The following is a 22,888-nucleotide window of genomic DNA, read 5'->3' as shown; positions in this document are numbered from 1 at the left end:
TGTTGTCCGACTGTCTCCTGGCATTACTCCTGGCACCGTCTGCTCGCTCGGGGGCCTTTTAGATGCGAAGCATCTCATGCTCGGGGCTGTGTCCCTCTCTCCCTCGTTGTCGTTGTCCGCCGTCTGCACTCTTCTCGCATGCGCGTCTCTTCAGCCCCGTCAGGGTTTGGGCTGACGTCAGCGCCGTCCACTATAAAAAGAAATGGTTAGGCGGCGCCCGGTTTCAATCCCACGACTCTCTGGCCGCAATGGGAGGTACGTGGCGCTTATCCCACCGAGATGGGAGCATATGCTGCGAACGCGCCTTATGTCCTTCACTCATGTAAACTACGTCAAGAAACCACTGATACAACGAAGACATGCGAAGCTGAACGTCAACTGAAACAATGAACTGAAAACTAATGGGAACTTCAATCGACCCCATGGCTACTTCGCATACTACTCAGGGTTCGCCTACGGGAAGATGGTGTAATTTTTTCCTGTCTCTTTTGAAGAATGCAGGGGTTTCGTTCTTTCCCTTGTCGAAGAAAACTCTTGGCGCGCGCATCTTTGGAAAATAAACGCTCTTGTCTTGAAATTGCAAAGCACCTCCACGTCTGCTTTCTCGCCTCTGTCAGCAGCCGACATTCCGGGCTGCTACAAAAGTTGTGACCCGAACAACGCTTCAACGAACACGCCACGATGAGCTCCGACGACAACACTGCTGCCTCCACGCCTGCCGTCTGCGACACAGAAATGAAACTACCGAATTGTTGGCCTAAGAATCCAAGAGCTTGGTTCAGCCAAGTGGAGGCCCGTTTTCAACTCCGTCACATCACCTTGCAGTGGACTAAGTACCTCCATGTCGTCTTAGCCCTACCACCAGATATCACCGACGCTGTCCACGACATTTTGGTTTCACCTCCCACACAAGGAGAATACGACACCCTCAAAAAGACAGTCTGGACAGCCTCGAGGCGCCTGAAGGGGGTAGAATTTTTGAGCCACTTCAACCTGGATGTGAGTGTACATGACCGTTGCCTCAAGGATAACAACACATCCCTCAAAGTACGTGGTTTGGAGTCAAAGATCTGCTCATCTGACATCTGCGCCTTCCAGCCAGTATCTGCCTACCGCCACCTGTTGGCGAAATTCCCTTCTCTCACCATGCGCCACAACACGAAACAGCCGATGAAACATAACGTGACTCACCGCATCGTCACCACCGGGCCGCCAGGCATCGCCTGGCCACGATGGCTGTCCAGCAACAGGCTTCAAGCTGCGCGCAGTGATTTCGAGCATATGCTGCAGCTTGGAATTATTCGCCGTTCGTCTAGCAACCATTCATCGCCGCTGCACATGGTGCCTAAAGACGACGTAGACGACTGGCTCCCGTGCGGTGACTACAAAGCTTTGAACGCATCAACAACGCCGGACCAGTAACCTCTGCAACACATTCACAATTTTAGTGCGCGGCTGGGAAGCACAAAAATATACAGCAAGATAGACCTCGTAGTGGCATACCACCAAATCCCCGTCAAACCAGAGGGCATACCAAAAGCAGCCATAACTCCATTCGACCTGTTTGAGTGTGTCCGTATGCCATACGGCTTGAAAAATGCAGCACAGACCTTTCAAACGTTGATAAATGAAGTCATCCGGGGTCTTTATTTCGTCTTTGTCTACTTGGATGAGAGTCTGGTGACTACAAGAACTCCTAGCGAGCACGAACAGCACCTTACAAGCTCTTTCAGCGTCTGGATGAGCACGGTCTGGTGTTGAAACCTCAAAAGTGCGTGTTTGGTGTCGGAGTCTCTCAACTTTCTCGGTCACCACATCACTGCTGAATGCATTATGCCATTGGAATTGAAGGAGGAATCCGTCGAGAAGTTTTCCTGCTCCAACATCTTTTCGCGAGCTGAGAGAGTTCCTCGGGCTCTTAAACTTCCACCGGCGGTTCACTTCATCTTGTGCTCAAGTACTCCAACCGATTACCGACCTCCTGCGCCGAGACGTCCAAAAGGCCCCAGAATTTTGTTGGTCTTGTGAACACCAGAATGCTTTCTAGGAAGCTAAGAACGAACTTGCTATGGCTACCCTTCTCATTCATGCACTGCCTGACGCTCCTACACACCTCGTGATGGACGCCTCCTCCACATCGGTCGCAGCAGTGCCGCAGCAACAGGAGGGTGCACAGTGGAAGCCACTGGGCTTCTTTTCGAAACGCCTGAAGCCTGCACAAGTACGGTACCGCACTTTTGCAATGGAGATGCTCGCAATCTATTGATTCATTATGCATTTCCGCTACTTCCTCAAAGGTCGTGAGTTCTACATCTTGACACACCACAACCCTCTCACCTACGTATTCAACAACCACAGTTCGTCCTACTCAGAACGGGAAATTCGTCAGCTCTCATTCATCTGTGAATTTTCTAGACATCTACCACGTTCCTGGGGCCTAAAACGAAGCAGCTGACGCCTTGTCTCGCGTCAACCCTTCCGGCACAAAAGTCAAGGACTTCGAGACGATGGCCACTGCTCAGCGGGAGGACACTGAGTTGACGAGACTGAAAGGTGGGGGATCTTCACTCGGGGTTTCGTATGTGGCACTTCCCGACGTCCAGGGCACGGTAGCCTGCGATACCTCCCAGGCAACCCCACCACCTTCGTCCCACTGAATTTTTGTCGAGTGGTATTCTACCACCCAGGTGCCCGTGCCATCCAGCAGCTGATAACAGAGTGATTCGTTTGGCCCGGCGTCAACGCGGACGTGTTACGTTGGGCTCGGACATGTGAAATGTGTCAGCAAGTGAAGGTGACTCACCACACTCGGTCTGCACTACAGGAATTTCGGACTCCTGAGTCGTGGTTTGACCACATTCACCTCGACCTAGTGGGACCGCTACCCCCCTGCCAAGGTTTCAGGTACCTGCTCACATACATCGAGAGATGCAACCGATGGCCCGAAACTATACCAATTGCGGACATATAAGCTGAGGCTATCGCGCAGGCCTTTATTCAGACATGGGTGTCCCGCTTTGACTCCACCGCCCGCATAACAAGTGACCGGGGACGGCTGTTACAGAGCAACGTCTTTTTCGCGCTTTCGACCCTCCTCGGCACGAAGCTGTAGCCTACAACCGCCTACCACCCCACCAGCAACGGAATGGTGGAGCGTATGCACAGGCAACTCGAAGCTGCACTTACAGCGAAACTCGATCGGCAGCACTGGGTGGAAAAGCTCTCGCTCGTTCTTCTTGGCCAACGCTCAATGGTGAAGGAAGACCTCTGCTTGAGTGCAGCGCAGATGGTGTACAGCTCAACAGTGCACCTCCCGGGAGAATTCTTCTCCGACCAGACACCTTCCTCCCCAGCAGCCTCCGACCACATCGAGAAGCTGCGCGCAGGGCTTGCACGATTCAGGCCAACAGCACCTCGCATCACCCGCAACAGAAAGGTTTTCACTTTTCCCGACATGGGCTCAGCTACACACGTGTTCGTGCAACACGACGCAACGAAGCCGCGCCCCACTCGGACGTACGACGGCCCTTTCAAAGTTTTGGGACGTAATAACAAGACCATCTCAATAGACGTGCGGGGCAAACGAGTAGTCATCGCCGTCGACCACGCCAAGCCTGCTCAAATTGAGGTTTCTGTTCATGCTGCCTCTGACGTACGTTTTCAGTGATAACCACTGTAATCTGTCCTTTCGCCATTCAGCCGGTAACTGCTGTCTTTATTTAAAAGCTCCGCAATCTAGGGGGGGGTTCTGTAGCGGAAGCCGCTCGGCACCCGCGCGCATTCCTTCCTCTTCGGTCTGCTGCCGGCTCGACGAAAGCGCGCCTGTGTTGAAGACGCGTATTGGAGACGCCACCGCCGGCTTAGGGTCCTTCCCCCGCGCTCTTCAATGGTCGCCTTTCGGGGGGAAGTGCTTAACTTGTTGTCCGGCCGACTCCTGGCATTAGTCCAGGCGCCGTTGTCATCTGCTCGCTCGGGGGGCCTCTTTCCTCTCTTTTTTGAAGGACGCGGGGGTTCCCCTTCTTTCCCTCGTTGGGGAAAGCTCTAAGCGCAAGCATCTTTGGGAAGTAAAGTCCTGTTTTGAAACTGCAAAGCAGCTCCACGTCCGCTTTGTCGCCTCCTTCAGGAGCCGACATTCCGGGCTGCTACAAATGTAAGAATGAGATTGATGGGCGGGGAAGGAGAAGTGGGCAGCCTGGTAGCAGTTCGCACAGGGCACCGAATAAAGTTATGCCGGCCCTTTGCAGAGACACCCATGTGCCTCGTAATGCCAGTGCACATTAAATGAATCCTGGTGGCCGACATTATACGGAGCCCTTCTCTTCAGCGTCTCTCCTTAAACCAAAGAAAGCCAGTCCTGAAATGTTTGCAACAGTACGTGCATTCATTTCCAACCATGGAACTGAGAATAGGAAGCGCTTACTGGTACGTATAAACTGCACAAGGTGCCGCAGTGAAGGAAGCACGCGTTTCCGCAACGCGGTCGCAGCGTGCGAAGACGCAACACGGTTGCACAGAGTTAGGTGTGCTTAACAGAAAAATAAACCGGCCCGCTCCCGCGCTAGCAGACGACGCGAAGCCCAGCCTGCAAGCCCCTATATGCCTGCGGCGCTTAGCGTCGATGTGCGGCCGCGGCTTGTGCGCTGGCGCTTCGCTGACCACGGCCACACTTCGCCGTATTCACACGAAGAGTGGACGGCCCTGCACATCTATAACGACATTTTAGCTTCCGTGCTCGTCCGCCATTTATTCAGTTCTTTCTGTCTTGCTTATTTTTGATACCTTTGCTGTGTTTATTTTGCGCGATTTTTGTACACTTCATCACTAGTCTTCCAGTCATCTTTAGCAACTGCGCGTTCCCGCTTTTATTTCATTAGGACGTAACAATCTTAGCTTTTTACTAACGTGGCACCATTGTTCTTAAACTCCCCGGCAAATATAGTCTACTAGGTGGCTCTTGAACTTTCAAAAGATGCCCAGCCCGTTTCTCCCTGCAATGTTTGGTTAGTTTTTTTTATTATGCAGCCATAAAGTCAAATGGCCAACCGTTCTCTGGTTCACGTCAAGGCACGATAGAATGTCTGAATTTAAGCACAGTACTCAATTCAGAAATATGAGGCCTCGAACCTGTACTGCTTTCTCAATATCTCTCACTATTTCGTATTTTTTCTTCTCACAGAGCTCTGCGCTTCATTATAGCTATGGCTTCGATTTGGTGTTTTCTTTTGTTGTTCGTCAGGTTTTGTCTAGTTTTCCTTTTCGTCTATACACGCTCCAGATATTGATTTTCCTTGACTCTTGGTATTTCGCCATGCTGGAATTCATTGTGTCACTTGTACTGTCATTGAAAAAAAGTTGTTTCCGAATGTTCCTGTTAAAATTATCCCAGGTGAGTTGCGGGGGCGGCTAGTGCCCCTTAGGGCCATTTAAAAAAGGAGGAGAAGCGACTTGCTCGTTAAAGCGAGAGACGCGTCACATGATCACGTGATGAAGAATGTTTGAGGTGTGCACCCTTGCTCGCCGACGGCTGATGATGTAATATTCTGCCATCGCTGATAACTCTGGTTGTTGATCTCGGCACCGACAGCAGACTGTTGTATCTAACCACCAGGCAGATGAAGCATGGAATGCTAATGAGTTAATGAAGTAACACGAGTACGGGCTCGCATACAGCCACCTAGCCGAAATTCTGGATTGATAAGTGTCAGGAGGAGGATGCAGAAAAATGAGGGCGACCACTTTCGGAGGTGCTGTTGAACACCTCGCTTTACACATCGACGACGGCTTTAGAAAGGTTTGAAACGTCTGTAGGGAATGCGGTCAGTACGTATCATTCTACTAGCCACAGTGTTCCGTAGGAAAACTGCCCTCCATCTTGTTTTGCTTGTTCAACCGACCAAGTCGAGCTAAGCCGCAAGTAGTTTTTGCTCGGTGTGGTTATTACTACTCATTCTTTTATCATCGTTGTGCTTCCCAGAAATTCTGGACACAACAGTAGACCAAAACATGTTTAGGCGTAGATTGAGTGAAGCGTGTCATGTGTTTGTTGTTATGAGAAAGAGTAACGAAAAAGGCTCACTCGTACAAGTCTTCATTTTGCGCTACCCCCATAGTAAAGATTAATGATGTTCGTTTCCCCGAAGTCCGCTGTCGATCAGGAACCTAATCGCCCGGCCTCCGGCTGATTGGGCAGGAGGCTGGAAGGGCGATGGCGTTGAAGGTTTCGGAGACGGTGGCCAAATTTATGAACTCGAGGCGTTTAGATTTGATGAAGGGAAACTGGAAGAACTTCGAACTTCAGCTAGACGCTTGCTCCAAGTGCGTACAAGTCACTCGAGCTTTCGTACTCCGTCTAAGTCTCCCTTCCTCGGAGCGCACACAAACCGCTCGAGAAACGGCGGCCGGGACTCTGTTACCGCCGCAGGATCCATCTAGTTACCCAGTACACAGCTGTACCATAAATTTCCGACGCGATCCTAAAGTCTACCTCTCGGTTAGGGGCTCACAAATCCCAACCTAGCTTTAGCGGTCGAGGCTCCTTGTCTCGCCGGGAACTGCACAGCTGAATGCTCAGAAAAGAACGCTGTTTTGCGGCCAAGTTCGGCCTTATAACACCCCGGTATTGTTCTCTCTCGGGGAGGCCCCTCTACCTTTCGTACACACGTAAGGGAGGGCCCAAATTCACGCAATAGCTGCCACTCAGCCATCTGCATAATATTCAATAAGAAACCACCACCTTCGGGTCAAAATCCGACCCGCGGGTGAGCAAGCACGTGGTGGCGGGTACCCGCGACTCCGAGTGGTGGGAGTGAAAAGCAGCGGCTGCCAAAAGCTAGCTGTTCCGACTGCGGCGTGCAACAACAATGGAATCCCGCGGAAAAGCCGCCGCGCTCAGACGACGATAATTACCCCTCTGTTGTGCGCTTCTCGTAGCCCGGCGGGGCCATCTGCATTTTCAAAGGGGGTTTTTCCTACGGCATTCTACCGTCCAGACAAGCCGTCGCTTGAAAGCGCCGCAGCAAATTTGTGGCGGCCGAGCGTAGCGTCGTCTGTGCTGTGCCGCTAGACCGAGCGGCGGTGATGCTTCGTTTCACACGCGTGGCCTGGGCACCTGGCCACTGACCCCTTGAGTGGACCTAACCCCCACTACTACGCATTGCTCAGGGAGTACGGTTTAAACAGTCGAGATAACATCCTCAGTGGAAGCAACGCCATTCGGTTATTGTATCTAACAAGAGGGAATCAACTCAAACAAGCCAGCAAAGATTGGGCCCCTGAACCACTGTCTCGGCGGCAGGGCTCCATTGAATGTTTACGGTAAAAATCATTTACACCGCGGTTGCCATAGAATCACGAGCATTTTCCCAACAATTCTCAACAAAGGGCAGGGTGATGGGAATTTAGCGGAAGCACATGCTGGGGCAAGATTGCTTTCAAGTATCCACCAATTCCTTTTTGCCGTTTTAGCACAACTTCATTTGGTGTTGCCTAATCAAAATTATTCGAAACCTTACCGACAACACTCATAGAGAAACCATCTTATTTCCACCGTTACATTAACAAGCGGAGAGTAGATAAACGGCCGTGCTTCTGAACATTTTTGAGTAACACCGACTTCCAGGAGCAGACATACGGGTGTACCTTTCATTTGGCATAGGTCGGCGCGATTTAGGTACTCGTATTTCTTAAAAATGTTGTTGATGCACTAGCTGATTTGCGTTCTTTGAGCGTGATGTCCTTGGTAGGGATCTTCAATAATGTGGTGTCGGATTTTTCGAATAAACAAAGCAAATCACGCCCGCATAATACTGGTCCCCCACACTACCACACAGTCAGCAAGGAGTTCAAGGTCGTCCCTTGGTAACCGACGCGTAAGTGAAGCTCTCCCAGGAGATAAAAGTGGACTAAGGGTGGGGGGCATCCTAATTCTGGATCCTTCTGGCTTCACCACTGACTGCGGTAGTTCCCTTATGGCTCAAAAGGAATGCCCGAAAATTGGTAACCCGTTCTCAAACGGGTTAGGCAATTCCACGCCTACCGGCTCGAAATATCGGCCATATATATTTGGTTCTAAATTTTTATTTTTATTCCGTGCGTTCAGGGGTGGGCGATCTACGTTTTATTTGAGGCTAGACTTCTGCGGCAGCCAAAATATTGGTTCGCACCGCTGATGTATTGTGTGCGTGTCATTGACGACTTCGGCATTTTCAAGCGAGACGACCTTTCCTCCTACAAGCGGTAAAGGCAAAAGCTGGGTCAAGAATAACCGTCTCCAATGTGCCTTTAACCACTGCACCTGTCAGCGTTTTCGAGTTAAGAAGATTTCCGTTCTTTGTTACAAACCTGTTACTATGCGCCTTCGCTTTTCCTACTATACGCGTTTTACACAAATAAGCTCCACCTAGGCTATGAGGCGTGCAGTAGTAAACTGCTTAATAATTTTCAGGGGCTGGCATCTTTTACCTGCACAGAAATGCCGGCACATGAACCTGTTAGTTTTTCTCTATATAGAAGCAGCGTCCGCCTTTTGGAATGGAATTGAATTCAGCATGCGTCCTTTGGCACTGCTGCACGACGTCTTCGCAATTGAGCCACCGTGATGGGTTGCCTCTACTTTTAGCGGCAGTTTTGTTCATTCATCCTTGTTGGATTTGTTTGTACAGTCTTGGCTCGCAGTGCTATTTCCTCCGCTTCTTCAAGTGTAACGTTCTTTTTCACAGGAGAGGTTTCTTCCGCAATATACTGAAACCTACCCCGGAAACTATGCTGTCCGGTAACATCCGGTTGGAAGCTCCTCCGAAGTGGCAGCTGCGTACTATTCGAATAAGTTCCACAAAAAGCATCCACTGGTTTCCCTTCAGATTGGAACCTGTGAATAAAATTCGCTTTAAGCTATTTGGTTGCTTTTTGGGTCATGATACTAGTTTTGGGTGGCTTCTGCTTCTTCATCAGTCGAAGAATTTGTGTACACGCTACTACTCTCCGTGCCAATATTTCCAGTTTTAGTGGGCATGACAAGCAATTTCTTTTGACGTATCCTGAACGCCGTGGGCTTCACAGCACGGTTAGACCATGATAGGGCTAGCTTTCCACGTATCTTTGGTTTCAACTAAGTCTGGTAGTTTGAGGTGGTTAAGGACGTGCAACGGCGTGCTTTGGCTATGGTACTAGGGTTCCGTGATCACGACTAGTGCGTCGCAAATCCTTGTTGTCGCTGTTGCCTTGCTCCGGGCCGCACGGTTGCGCCCCGAGAAAGAGATGAAACTCCGGTCAGCAGAAGAGCGTAATGTCCCTTTTGTGTGAAAGCCGGGTTTGCTTGCATGTATTTTTGAATAGGAAAGGAGGGGAGACGAGAGAGAGGAGGGGCTATAGCTGTAGTAGAACGGACAATTGGGCTAGTTGGTAACTGTTCATCTTGAAGGTGGAAGCGCTCGAATAACAGGGATAAAATGTTGGACAAAAGGTCGTAGCGCCGTGTCGTCTCTGTTTTCTACATTTTGTCTCTGTTGTTCGAGCGCTTCCGCCTTCAACACGAAGGGCTATAGCTGGTACCACGGTATACAATAGATATGCACAATCACATTGGTTCGGCTGAAAATATGCAACAGGTGGTTTCTCCAGCGGTGCGCTCTACTTACCTGCCTTGGCTTGCAAATTCAGGCTATTTGCGGAACGTTAACACAGTGTAAACACGGCATTTACAGGTGCATGGCTGGGTGGTGTTCGAGATTTTGGCGGCACTGCTACCAGCAAGGGTGCGGATGCCTTGAATGTGATAGGTTTGAGCGGCTCATCGTGGAGGCCGCGGATGTAGATTCCGTGCTTCGCAGCCTCGCAAACTACAAATACCACAGTCGGTTCTATTTGTACTTTGTACAGACACAACCTCGTAAGGTGGAGCGCATGTCTCCTAAAGTACATCTCTCGTGAAGTGGACCGCGTTAGCACCGGCTAGAATCCACCTGCGATCGACTTTGCAAACTAAGCGCCTAGAGCGTGAGGTGAACTCTGCTGTTTAAAGTTTCTAAAGAGATCAAATAGTAATTACATATGAAATGCATGTTGAGACAATGCAGCAGTCGAAAAAACATGCAACGGGAACTACGGCTCTCGGGCAAAAAAGCCAGCGAAGACGCCTAAAATTCAGGCCTTCTAGCATCCACGTCACCCTCCACCTGTAAAACGGCTGCACAATTTCTTTTAACTAATATCATTGTGCCTGGGCTGCAAAACAGAACTCGGAACTTTTAACGCATGCTAGTTATATTGCGCATTGAACACCAGCCATTGTGCTAAATTTGAACAAGTGCCGTATAGTTGCGCACAACATAAATGATGTTTAGAGGGAAACTGCTGCGTTTGCGCGTGCAGACATTAACACCACCTTTTCGGACGCAATCGTTTTCTTCCCGCTGTTAAGGAAGGCACAATAGGTTTATGCACGCCTAATGTATGAAATATCATATTGTTGTGAAGTTCATTTTGCCCAATATGATTGCGCAGGATGGTAGCTCATTTGTTAGCGTAAAGCTAGTTCTCATCGCGTAAGCGTCTAAGCATATATAAATTTGGGGTGTGATCTGAACGAAGACTATATGCTAGAGATTGCAAGAACAACTTACAGTAGCATCTTAGGCCGGATAAGTTTTTACTCCTAATCTCTGTCGAAAATATCTCGTAGCTGTGACGCAGCCACCCCAAAATTTTTCCCCACTACCCTTCTTAAGCAAGGTGCAACATAGAAACATACCTCTTCATCCATGTTTTAAAAAGGCAGCGTAACTATATACCACATTTCTCTCGAAAGCGCACATTTTGTCGAAGGGTAACCGGTATTTTAAGCCGAATGTAGGTAGGCAAAATATCAGCACTGCGGGTACTATTCGGTTGCAGTATCGATTTAGCATGATTGAGCTCGATATCCAAATCGTTGCTAATATACGCAAAACATTCACCATAGAAGGACATGCGTATCTTTTTTAATCAACATACGCACTGTATTGGCCCTAAAATTGGAAGTCTGTAGATATGCGCGAACAGCCACGATGGCGAAAATCACTCTCATGACTAACATTCAGGGGACACTGTTCGGCGGACGCGAACGACACATTAAGGTACTGAGGACACCTAAATTTGGACGTAAGTTTCACAGAGGTGTGGATCAAAAGCCTTATTATAATTAATTTCCCGCAACTACCGCATGTCCTAATAACGTTTTCGGGGAGGAACGCGAAGGAACACACATCACTGGTTACCTGGCAGTTTTTTATGTCAATTCAGTACTGGGTTGCCTGCTCGAGTTGGTGGACCCACGTGTGCATCAAACAATTGTTTTCTTCCACTTCATTTTCATTGAGGCACCACAAGTATTCTCGTCGGTTAAAAAAATGACGCCACTTGCGCTGGAGATACATCAGAGCTTTGGGTCGCCCTAGCTTCTGCCGACAGTGACAGCATATCAGAAGAGAGAGGGAGCGGAGAGAGCAAGTATGTGGCAGGTTGCGTGTACGGCGGGCGGGAACCATATGACGTCACCCTCGACATTACCAGCCACCAAGGCGTTGTCACCACCTACTGAATCAAGCGCACTGACGTCGCCTCCTTCCAGCCCATCTAGGGCTTCTCAAGCTTAACCAACCCAGCTCAACCGACAAAAAATCTAACAGGGGTGTTCGAGAATGTGATCTTTTTGGGAAGAAGGATAAAGCGAAACAAGAAGTGAGAAGATACCGAACGGGTAGCCAGGCTCGTGACAGCATCATCCTCAGAATTGAACTAGTCATCCCAAGGTCGCGAATAAACTGGCGCTCTTCTTACCGTGTCTCTTTCCTGGTCATTATCGATTTGGTTCCGTGACCAGGATGAAAAATGTACTCCGTTGAAGACCACTACCAAAGAAACAACCTATTGAAGAGGATGCACTGGCCAAGAACGACTCATCGATTCAGCTCCCGCTAGAGTAACATCAACGTACCGGGGCTCACCATGAAACTTCAGAAACAGAAGTGTGATGCGCTGCTCGCATCTTCTACGAAGGTCATAAACAAGACGAAGTCCATAATGGAGGTTTTCCAACTACCCATCAGTGAGCTGACTGAACATATGCTAACAGCGAAAGAGACTTCTTTAACCAATTTGACAAACGAGGTAGAGACAGTGCCGGATTAGGAAACTTTGGGGCCCGGGGCTACTGCGTCCTTGGGGCCATGATGATGATGATGATGATGATGAAAATGATTCCGCTTTAATATGCGAAAATTTTCGAAGCCCATGTTATGCTCTCTGATCAGTGATAAATTAATATACATAATTTTACGCTTTCCAGAAACTAATTTCTTGGCTTTATGTCTAGTATTGTATAACAGATTCACAATTAATCGAAGTGCCGTGTCGGCCTGCCCACGTCATGGTACAGAAGAGTATTTTCTTACAAGAAGCATATTTTATTTAGCCTGTAAAGTTTTAATTTTATTGTAAAGTTCTCCACCTGCATATATGGGAGGGCTCAAAGTCCGCGCAGGCAGCTGTCACTCACAGACATCTGCCAAACAGTTAGCCGCCATGGCTTACGGGCCAAAATCCTGTAGATTACCCGCGCAGACTAAAAAGCACGCGGCGGTTAGAACACGCGCAACCTCCCTATCGCAGCACGATTAGCACAAAAAAAAATGTCGCTTTTTGGGCTGGGGAGCGGTCGGCTTCATGCGTGGGTTTGCGCATGGCCGTCGAACTTTCAGCGGCGAGAAACTCCTGTTGCGCGCGCAGCTTTGATGGTCTTGCTAAGTCGGCAAGCCGTGGCACATAACGGGTCCCCTTTAGGTTGGAGAGCGACAGGTGAGCACGGGAAATGGCATCAGACAACAGTTTAATAGGGATAGAATGTCTCTGCTCTCTCCGCGCTGCTGCTCCCGTCGGTGCCGCGTAACAATTCCAGCAGTCAGTAGTTCGTTGTCGATCGGTCGGGTCGTTGTTCGGTCGTAACTGGCAGTGGAAACACGCTGAAGCTTCTCGTCTAGATTCTGGGTCTACGACGGAGGCGAGTATGGGTGGACCTCTCGTTTTCGAGTCCTCAACACGTCTGCCGTGTCCAATGTTTTTCCCGCGGTCCTTCTGGGGTTCCTCTCCTCCTGTCGCCACGCCCAAGCGCGACCAGAACTGCGGGCCGCCCTTTGGTCCGCTCTGCGCCATTTGGCGGCTCATTTTAAAGCGAAAAGCGCCCACGGGGATAAGCAGCTCAACATCCCCGAGTCGCGGCGGAGGTCCGTTTTCAAGACGGCATCGAAGGGGCCGCACGCAGGATGCGTTTTTAAGTGGGCACAGCTTTCGTCATCCCGAACAGAAACAGACGTTGTTGCTTTGTTTGGCGTCCACGCCTGAGCTCTTCACACCGGCTAGGCCTGCTGATTCCCGAGATCGAAGCGAGCCGCTAAGGTCGGGCTGGTCCGGCGGCCTCTGCGTCCACACGGAGTGGCGCCTAGAGAATTAGCTACAAATGGAGTCGCGCGGACGTATAGCTTCCGCAACGCTTGTTGCTCAGACAGCTTGCAGAGGCTACAGCACAAAATCCCGGGCTGAAGCCGAACGACCCCGCGAGTGGCCTACACAAACTTTGAACATTTAAATAACCATACGCTGACCATTGAGCGCGAAATATCGAGTCGATATCAATCACGCTTATGCGATTCAACTAATCCACTAGCTTTATTGAACGGGTCGTCATCGCAATGAACTTCCTTGTCAAGCGCCATGCATTGAAATTTCGGGCAGAAATTGCGTATGAGAGGGCAGTGCTTAAGTTTTCAATAATGACATATAACGACCCTCAGGTTTAAACAATTTACAATGTTCTTGAAACATTATTTCATTATTCGCATGCCTGACCGTTCCTTATACCGAAACGTGCGCGCGCCGAAAGTCCGCGTACTTAGATGTCCGTGTACCGAAAAGACTACCGAACCGATCTGTGTCGCGAAAAAGACCGATGTCGAGCTGGGGGCCTGTTTATGTGGCTTCTTAGGACCGGTCAAGCTGTGTACACAAGACTTTTGGTCAAAGCCGGATTCTCATAAACCTCGGGAAAACAAGAAAGAGGAGTAGTAATAACTAATTTAAGTTGAAATGGACTCGCTGGTTGTCAACCATAACGTGAGGGCCCCCCCACTCCTCCACACCTGTCACGAGTTAGTCAGCTCCGGTGTGGTGAAGGTGAGGTTGAAGCTCCTACCTTCAACTTTCAATGCGGGCAGCGACCACACTCAATAACTTTTTTTATATGGTCAAGCAGGGCCCGTGACAGCTGTGGGCCCGGGGCTGCAGCCCCCGTAGCCCCCACCTTAATCCGGCCCTGGGTAGAGAAGAATGTTCCCGAAGAAGAACTACACCAGGAATCTACCACAAATGTACCTTTCCGGGATTCAATCGCTCGAATGATCTTCCGCAGTGAGAGACAACTTGCAGCCGCGTGCCCTTTGACTAGTATAAGACAGGAGGTCGGCTCATCTCACCAGAGAGTTCACTTTCGAGTACTTAAAGTGGAGACAGAGCCTTTCAATAAAAAACTTATTTACTGGCTGCAATTTGGTGGCCAGTTGCTAATGCCAACGTTGATAAATTCAACTACTTGCGCCTGTACTTGAGGGGGACAGCAGAAGGCATCATTGTCGGCTTCCCGCCAGCCGACAAGAGCTACCCCATAGCCATTCAACTGCTGGAGCAGCGCTTTTGTTAGAAAAATCTTGTTGATCAATACGCATATGAGCAACTTGCTAAATCTCGTAAAGTTAACTCCTGCGAAGACTTAAGTGGCCTTTACACGGTTCATCAATTGAGGACTCCACGTTGAGGACCCGAGTATTGAAGACTTTGCCCTGTGAGGTTGTGCTGAAGTTCAACCAACAAGCGTAAAAAAAACTACCAGCAGGAAAACCGAGAGAAGAACGGCCTCATGAACTATCGATGTTGCTTGACCTCTTGCAGCTAGAAGTGCGGATTCGGCAGATTACTTCCATTATGACTGGACGAACGACGGGTACGCAAATTCGACGCAGTCACTAAAGAGGCAAGTCAAAGGCAGCCTTCAAGGTTCTGCCTCCACGCTGACAGTAAGGTTGTCTAAGGACAGCTGTCTGTTCTGCAACTCAAATGAGCACAGCCTGAGCGACTGTACAGCTGGACTCCCTTCATAATAAAAGAAGGCCGTGTAGAAAAAACAGAGTTGTTTGTTTCTCTGCGCGAGGGCCATTCACCGTTTCAAGGAGTGCAAGAAGGCCAGAAGGCTTAAATGCCAAACTAGCAGGGGACGCCAAATCTCTTCATTGTGCGACCCAACATTGAAATGTCCATCACCCGAAAAAAAAAATGAATGGGACTATTTCAGCGGATGAATCTATGACTTCCCAGAAAGCAGTTACTCAGACGGCACTGCCAAAACCACTACGAGGGCGACTTGCACGGCGAACCGCACCGGGGAAAGTATTTCGTGGTGTATTTTGGTGACGTCAAAAGACCAAGCTCACGGTTAAACATCTCTGCGGTTCAAACCACGTGAGCTATAACGTGACGCAAGGCTATCCCGTAGCAGCAATACAACTGTAGTTGCTTCGGTCAGCCAACAAAACGTTTATGCTGTCGTCAAGGTAACACAGAATTTCGTCTATAAAATAGAAAAACGGAACAGCCTACACCTAAATACACGAAGGTGTGTTGAAGCCTCCGTGGCATGCCTATATCTCAGATCCGTGCCTACAGTCATCAAGCATGCGTGCGGGGATGCTGAGGCAAAGAAACGCCTAATAGTATTTGCTTCACACTCGCATGAAGTAACATAGAGAGTGTAGCCGTTCTGCTTGTGGAATTTGAATGAACAGCGCAAAACAACGAAGACGATTGGTTTCACTTGTTATCTCTGACCAGCTGTTTCGATACATACCTGTTAGAGAACAATGGCTAATATCACTGAAACAAGGTGGCAATAGTTTGCAGAACATCTCGAGAAATTGCTTTTAGCTCTTAATTTTTTTATACATTTTATAAATTGATCTCTTAGCGCCACAGTTTGTAAATTTCATGATATTTTGCTTTAGTAATCTATGAAACAGTAATTTTTACTTTGTGGTATGGCCGGTTGTGACACGAGTGTCACAGTTTGTAAGTTTCATGACATTTTGCTTTAGTCTTCTACGAAACATAATTTTTGTTTGTGGTATGGCCAGTTGTGGCGCCAGTGGTCCTTGGCTCCTAGGTACAATAATGTTTCACTGGTTGATATAAGGTTTTAAGTGGAGAGCGCTGGGGCGTCGTTCTACGCGTGTACACCACGAATGCGACAAGAACAACCGCGCAATCGTACGATCAGGATGCTTGCAATAGGGAAGAAACGGCATGGAATGGGACATTTTCTACACCAGACAAGACCAAGGAATTGCCAAAATTGAAGGGTTATGTAAACGATGCCGTTTTTTAAGGTGTGGTGTTTATATAGCCTCGGCAATACTTGTTCGCAATGTACTCCTAATCTGCCCCTTAGGAAAAATATTGTGTAGTTTCTATTTTAGTTATTGTAAGGTGGAAACAAAATAATTGCGGTGTGGCGCTTCTTTTCAGCGTTGGTGACAATCCTCCCAGGTTTTTGATGGCTGTCATCATGCTCAACATTATTGTCTTGGTTGGCCTCACTACAATTGCCATTCTCGGATCACTGACATCGGGCAGTGAGTGTACGTAGTTCTGCCTAACGTTAAGATATGGGCGTATTCATCCTGTGCACAAGTGTATAAAATACCGCTAATATAACCTTTAATCGTAAAGGGGGTCGATAACGCAAATAGGTGATGATGCGCAAACAACTCTACGAGAAACTAAGCGCCGTTTATTCTAGCTGTCACCTGCTAAAATATTGGAGTGATCGTTCGGGCGTCTGTGACATAGCCTACTTCAACCGACAATTCGGCGACAGCGCCTGCGCATGGCGCTGATAGCAACCACCACATGTCAAATTTTTTTCCATCCCTTTTGCAGGACTAATAGTGCATCTGGCCAGGCTATACGGATTTGTGTTGTTAACCGGGGGCAAATGGAGTTACGGAAACTAATCAAGGGGATGGCGAAAGGCACCTTAATTTTCTTTCTGTGTGCGCCGGAACGGGCAAAACGTGATGCAGTTTCTCTTGCAAGGTTTTTTACCTCGTCTGTATAAACTCGAAGCGGGACAGTTTATTTGCAGCGTAATATTGTGATAATACTTATGCGATATGAATTGTAGCACAATAACACAGTATCAATAGATTTGGTAATGTGTAGCCCATCTGCAACTAATGTCCAGCCAATTCGAATACACAGATAGAAACAATTTTGGCGCATGCACTGTTGCAGAACGTTTACCTGAAACTGCTAGCAAGGAAATACTCAGATGTGCTTCGCATATGTAAGAGCCTTCACCAGCAAACCTGCTCAAATATGTATCTTGAGACACCTAAACAATTTGCGTTATCGTTATTGTTGATGCTGCCACTTAAAAGTACTATTGCTTTAAGTTTTATTGAGGAGCATTCGCAGCTAATTACCTGAGCGCGAGCTCCACGTAACGATCTGCGTTTCCAAAAAATGGGGACTTGTTAGAAGTAACACATTTATATGCTACAAGAGCGTAAATGAGCATATTTGGGTAAGCCAAAGTGTAAAAAAAAGGTGGGAACACAACAAATGAACTTTTCCCAATTAATACCTCATTCTTACTCAAAACGTGCAGTTACTAAATGTTACAATTTACAGTTGAGATGCCTTTGTCATAATTCATAGTTTTGATTGTAGAAATTAGTCAGGAGCGAACATTTAAAGGATCAAAAATGTGTCCGCTATCAAACCTAGACCGCATACTGGGAAAGCATGGCTACAGAAAAGAGCTGTGTCTTTTTTGTTTAAACTAATATCCCAAAATTAGCTCAGAATAAGCCGCTAAGAAGACTCATACGCCGCTCCGAGTTTTGTCATCTTACGCAAATGAAATTATGTCATCCTCATAACGTCGTCAGTGCATTACACAATGAACGTGCTCACCACGTACTTGACAGTGAGGGTATTGTATATTTTGGTATTCCTGCCAGCAGTCAACGCATGTCCTTGAAAAGAACTGTGGCAATCAACGTCTGTTGCTGAGAAGGACAGAAATTAGCGGCGCCATACTAGTAAAGTCTCGAAAATATGTAGTCCTTGAAAACTTCGGCATGTTAAATACTGGAACTCTGCCTAGTGACAAACCGCAGTTAAACGTGTTTTTCTAATGCACCCCTTGAACTGTTCCGAACAGATCATCCTACTTCACGGAAAAAAAAAATTAGTTCCTTTTTCCAGGTACGGAAGGAACGGCATGCCAAATCAATAAAACACACCCAGGCTAGCTTCAGATCAACCATGTGTTGTTTTAGAACCACAGAGCGGAAACCAGTACAAAGCGCAAAGAAGCGAAAGTTATAGCGCAGCGGTTTATTAAAACTTTATTCTAGCCCAGGGTGGCGGTTTTACTAATATTGTAAATAAATTTTGCAGAAATATTTAGCTGAGTGAGTGCGGTAAATATGCCTTCCTTCCTGAAACAAAATAGGCTGCGTAAACGTGCCTCACACTGTCGTCGTCATGTGATGCCAGCTTTTGACGGTAAAAAATTGTTTATTGCGAGGGTGTGCTCAGTAATTAAACGGCTCTTAACTTATTATTTCAGGTATTACAGCATATCTAATCTTCGTCAAGAATTTTTGTGTTTTGCTCACCCATTCAAATTCCGCCATTTCATTACGCGTTCCCTTTATGAATGAACAATTATTTTTTACATTTGGCAGGTCTATCAAAAACCTATGTATTTTATTAATCCGCATGTATTCGTAAAAATTCGCCAGTACCCAAACAACAGGAATATTTTTTTTAGTACCGGAAAAAGTGGTATCAAACCGTTCACATTAATAATTGTTGTAAGGTGCGTCACGTAGGCATGATGATAGAATAAAGCCTTTATTCGTAACGGCGCTCACCACTATATACAGGCACATGACGACACTATTTTTCCACGAATCAAAATACGACGTGTACTGCGTTACCGTTATTCTGCCCCTTACCCAGTTCGCTTTATTACCTTCTAATTTCCTCAGGTGGACAACTGTGCTGTAGCTTCTACATACGTGAACTGTGACGCGGTGGTGGCCTTTCGGCTATTGCAAGAACCGCGTTTAGGACCATGTACACAGAGGTCGGACGTTGTGGTTTTGCATAGGCAATAGATTCTGCTTCATTGGTCCACTCCACTTCAGCGATTGCAGGTTGTAAAGCAGAGGCGTTTTAAATATCTCTCGGTGCCAGTGCCCGGTTGACGTCAGCATTTGGTTCCCAAGGTACCGCATATGGGCAGCCTTTCGAAGACGTAGGTGGTCAGCCCTTGGGACTGGAATGTTATTTTGTGCGTATGCGTTTATGGCACTAGGGAATCAAGGCAAACAACGCCATGTCCGCGTGAGTGAACGTTCAGTCAGAAAATATTGATTGAAAGGGCGGAGGGAGGCTAAAAAATAAAAAAAAAATGTTATGGGTCGGTAAAAGGCCGCTAATCACAAAACATTGTAAAAAAAAATGTAAATATCCTGGCGTATACCATCTTGGAATTGTGCGGTAGATAAGAGGTTTTTATATTGAGGTATATGCATTTCATTTAGATTATAGAAGTATGGAATCTCTATAAAACTCGGGAAAGTATCGCCTTTTGATGAAACACATTTTCCGTGCCCTGTTTAAAAAAAATAAAATCCCCAACATTAAACAATCGTTCAGACCCGCGACCTAGAGCACGTGGCTCTTTTCTTCGCTGTAGTTTTTTACAGGGTACTGAAATAATCTGGTTTCTGCAAAGAACGTTTTCTGCCTCTGTGTTCTTTTAGGAAAATGTCTTCAGAGATCCTGCCTCGCGTCCAGCCTGGTGTAATTAGTCACCAGGACGTCACATTTATTATATGAGAAACAACGTATACCGCTAGGACATTTTTTTTATTCGAGGAGCTGCATGAGTAGCTTTTTATCGCTGCTAATGGACGTTCTTTGCTTGTGTTTGAAGCAGGGTGGTCACTAGATGTGTGAAACTCCCACACTGTGTTTGAGTGCAAAGTCTGAAGATTCTTAGACTTAAACTGCTGTTCATTATCACTCACCAATAGTTCAGGCATCAAAAGCGGAAATAAATTTAGTTTATTTTTTTACGATTGGAGGTGATAAAATCGCCCACACTGAAACATAAACGCGCCCAGGAATAAGAAAAGGACGTTCGGACAATTTGAGTGAAGTATTCTTGCGCGCCACAAAAACAATTTACAGACCAATGCTAGGTGTTAAGGGCAACAGGCCTGGAAGCGGGCTGTACGGCTTTACTAAGTTAACAAGCTGTCACATATCATTCAGTAGCGAGACCGATTCCAGGTGTGCGCAGCGCTTCCACTGGATGACGCCACCGATCTGCTCTTGGGGGGATCGTGTACGCGAGCAGGCGAGCGGAAGCCGCGCCGGCTCACCGCCGCGGCAGAGAGCAAGAAGAGCGCTCCCCAGTGGGCCACGCGAGCCACCGCTGTAGAGAAAATCAATTAATTAAAACGAATTGTTTCAGTTCGGCCAACGGCTCTCAATATAGATAGCAGTTCCGAAGCGAGATATAATAACACCGTCCGAACGTGAGAAGCCGCTCCTGCAGTTACGATGGGGCCTGTAACGTGACACGCAGCGTCTTCAGTGACAACGAATGGAGATGGCGCGAACCAGGTCAGCCATGGCGACCGGGCGCGCGGCGACACCAGATCCGACAACGAAGTCTCGAGTGACTCCACGACACAGCAGCTGGCGATAGACATGGCAGCCGTCATCCAAGCAGCTGTACAAGCAGCCGTGAGGGAAGCGATAAACGGCATGGCGCTCCTTCAAACGCAACAGACACTCCACGCCTGCTACGCCCGTGACGTAGACTTGGCGTCTAGTGCCTTCCTTCGATCTCCTTTCATCAGGCTGCTCGACCGTCGACGCGTGCATTCGGCGAGTCGACGACTTGGCTGACTTATATATTTTGTCAACAGGCTGATCTCCTGCAACGCACCATGCAGATTGGAAGGCGCGGCTAAGACCTGGTACGATTCCCTGTCATCAGTGGACAAAACGTGGGTGGAGTGAAAAGACGAAATAAAGCGTGAATTTCCGTCGACATCAGGAATGCAACGCCTCCACCGTGAAATGGAAGCCCGTTGTCGCAAGCGAAGTGAGCCCATTGAATCGTACTACTATGACAAGCTCACCAAGTCTCGCCGGTGCAATATGAGTGGCGAAGGCTATGTCGAGTACATCATTACCGGCATGAACGATCAAGACATAATTCGAGCACTGAGCATTCGCACGTACGAATCTCCCGAAGAATTTCTACACTGTCTCAAGCGTCTAGACGATCGTCTAGGAAATGTAGTTTCGCCGGCTTCCTGCCAAAACGCCAAGGATTTCACCGACAATCAAAAGGAGCCTTTAGAAGGGGGTGATCACTTTATGAAGGAACCGGAGCCAGCATGGTCGACGATCGCCGAGAGTGCCTCTGACTCACGCAGAGGGAAAAGCCTCTCTCAAACGAGAAAGGGGAACCTCTGTGCTTCAGCTGCAGTGAATACGGCCATTTGTCTCTCAATTACCCCTCTCTCCAACGGAAAGCGCGATGCGGCGCTTGCGGACGACTGGCACATGAAAGGAGAGACTGCAGAGTGAAGGAGGAACAAGAGCCGCGCGTTGCTTAAAACGTTGTGAAATCCGACTTCCGCGCTACCGATGCAGTCAAGGAGAAATATTTATTGCTGGAGAAACTGAACGCACATGAAATGCGTGCTCACGTCGACTTGTGGAGCCAGAGCGTAAACGTACGTCAGGAAGATGTAGAACGCCTGAAAATCTTCTACACGAAACTCAAAGAGGGTATGGATTGTGATGTGTGGCGTCTTGCGGCGAAGCAAGTGCTACCATCACGGTCGACCAAGCGACAGCCGACGTTCGTCTGTACGTGGTTCGAAGCAGCTCGCAGTCCATACCACTACTTGTGGGGCAGATGTTCACGGGAGAGCCTCTAGTAACGATTGTAATGCGGCGACAGACAGTCAGGATTTTCGAGGAGCGCGAAAACGTTCACGAAGCTGACAGGCTGTGTTCCATTGAGATCCCCGATCTGCCCCAACGTTCAGTCCGCCTGTGGGCCAAGTAGTCAACTGTTGTTTCACCGAAGTATGTGGGATTCGTCAAGCTCTACGCCACGGGTGGCATTAACAGCACAGGTGTGTTTGTCGAAGCACATTCAGGTGTAAGAAAGAACGTGAGCACTGCATACCTCGCTGCGTCGTAACTGTCGACGAGGCGTACGAGACAAGCCTACCCATAATGAACATGTCAAACCAGTACATGGACATCAAGGAACACGAGCGGGTAGCACGAGCGGAAATCTGCTATCCAGACTATGCCGGAATGAGACCTAAACACCCACGTCACTCATCGACAGCCGATGCCACGCGAAGAGATAGAAACTGGACCTGGGTGTAGTATAATGCAGTATAGTAGTGTAGTAGTAGTAGTAGTAGTAGTGAGTGTAGTATAGTAAAAGTATAGTGATTGCTTTTCACTCAAAATTTCGGAGATCGGGGAGACCAGCGCAGCGGAAATGAAGAGATGATGAACAGCTGAACGGAAATGATGAACGGAAATGAACAGCTGACGAGAGATGATCCAGTGAGTTTCCGATCCTACCGACTTTCTTTCGCAGAGAGGGCTCACACGAATTGTTCTCGACTTGACTTCCGACCACGCCAGCCCTATTCTCCTCGTGCGAAAGAAGGCAGTAGAACTGTGG

This window comes from Haemaphysalis longicornis, unplaced genomic scaffold (genome assembly GCF_048455015.1).
Source record: "Haemaphysalis longicornis isolate Haplotype H1 unplaced genomic scaffold, Haemaphysalis longicornis Haplotype H1 scaffold_5, whole genome shotgun sequence".
NCBI lineage: Eukaryota > Metazoa > Arthropoda > Arachnida > Ixodida > Ixodidae > Haemaphysalis > Haemaphysalis longicornis.
Note: the sequence above shows the minus strand (reverse complement) of the source record.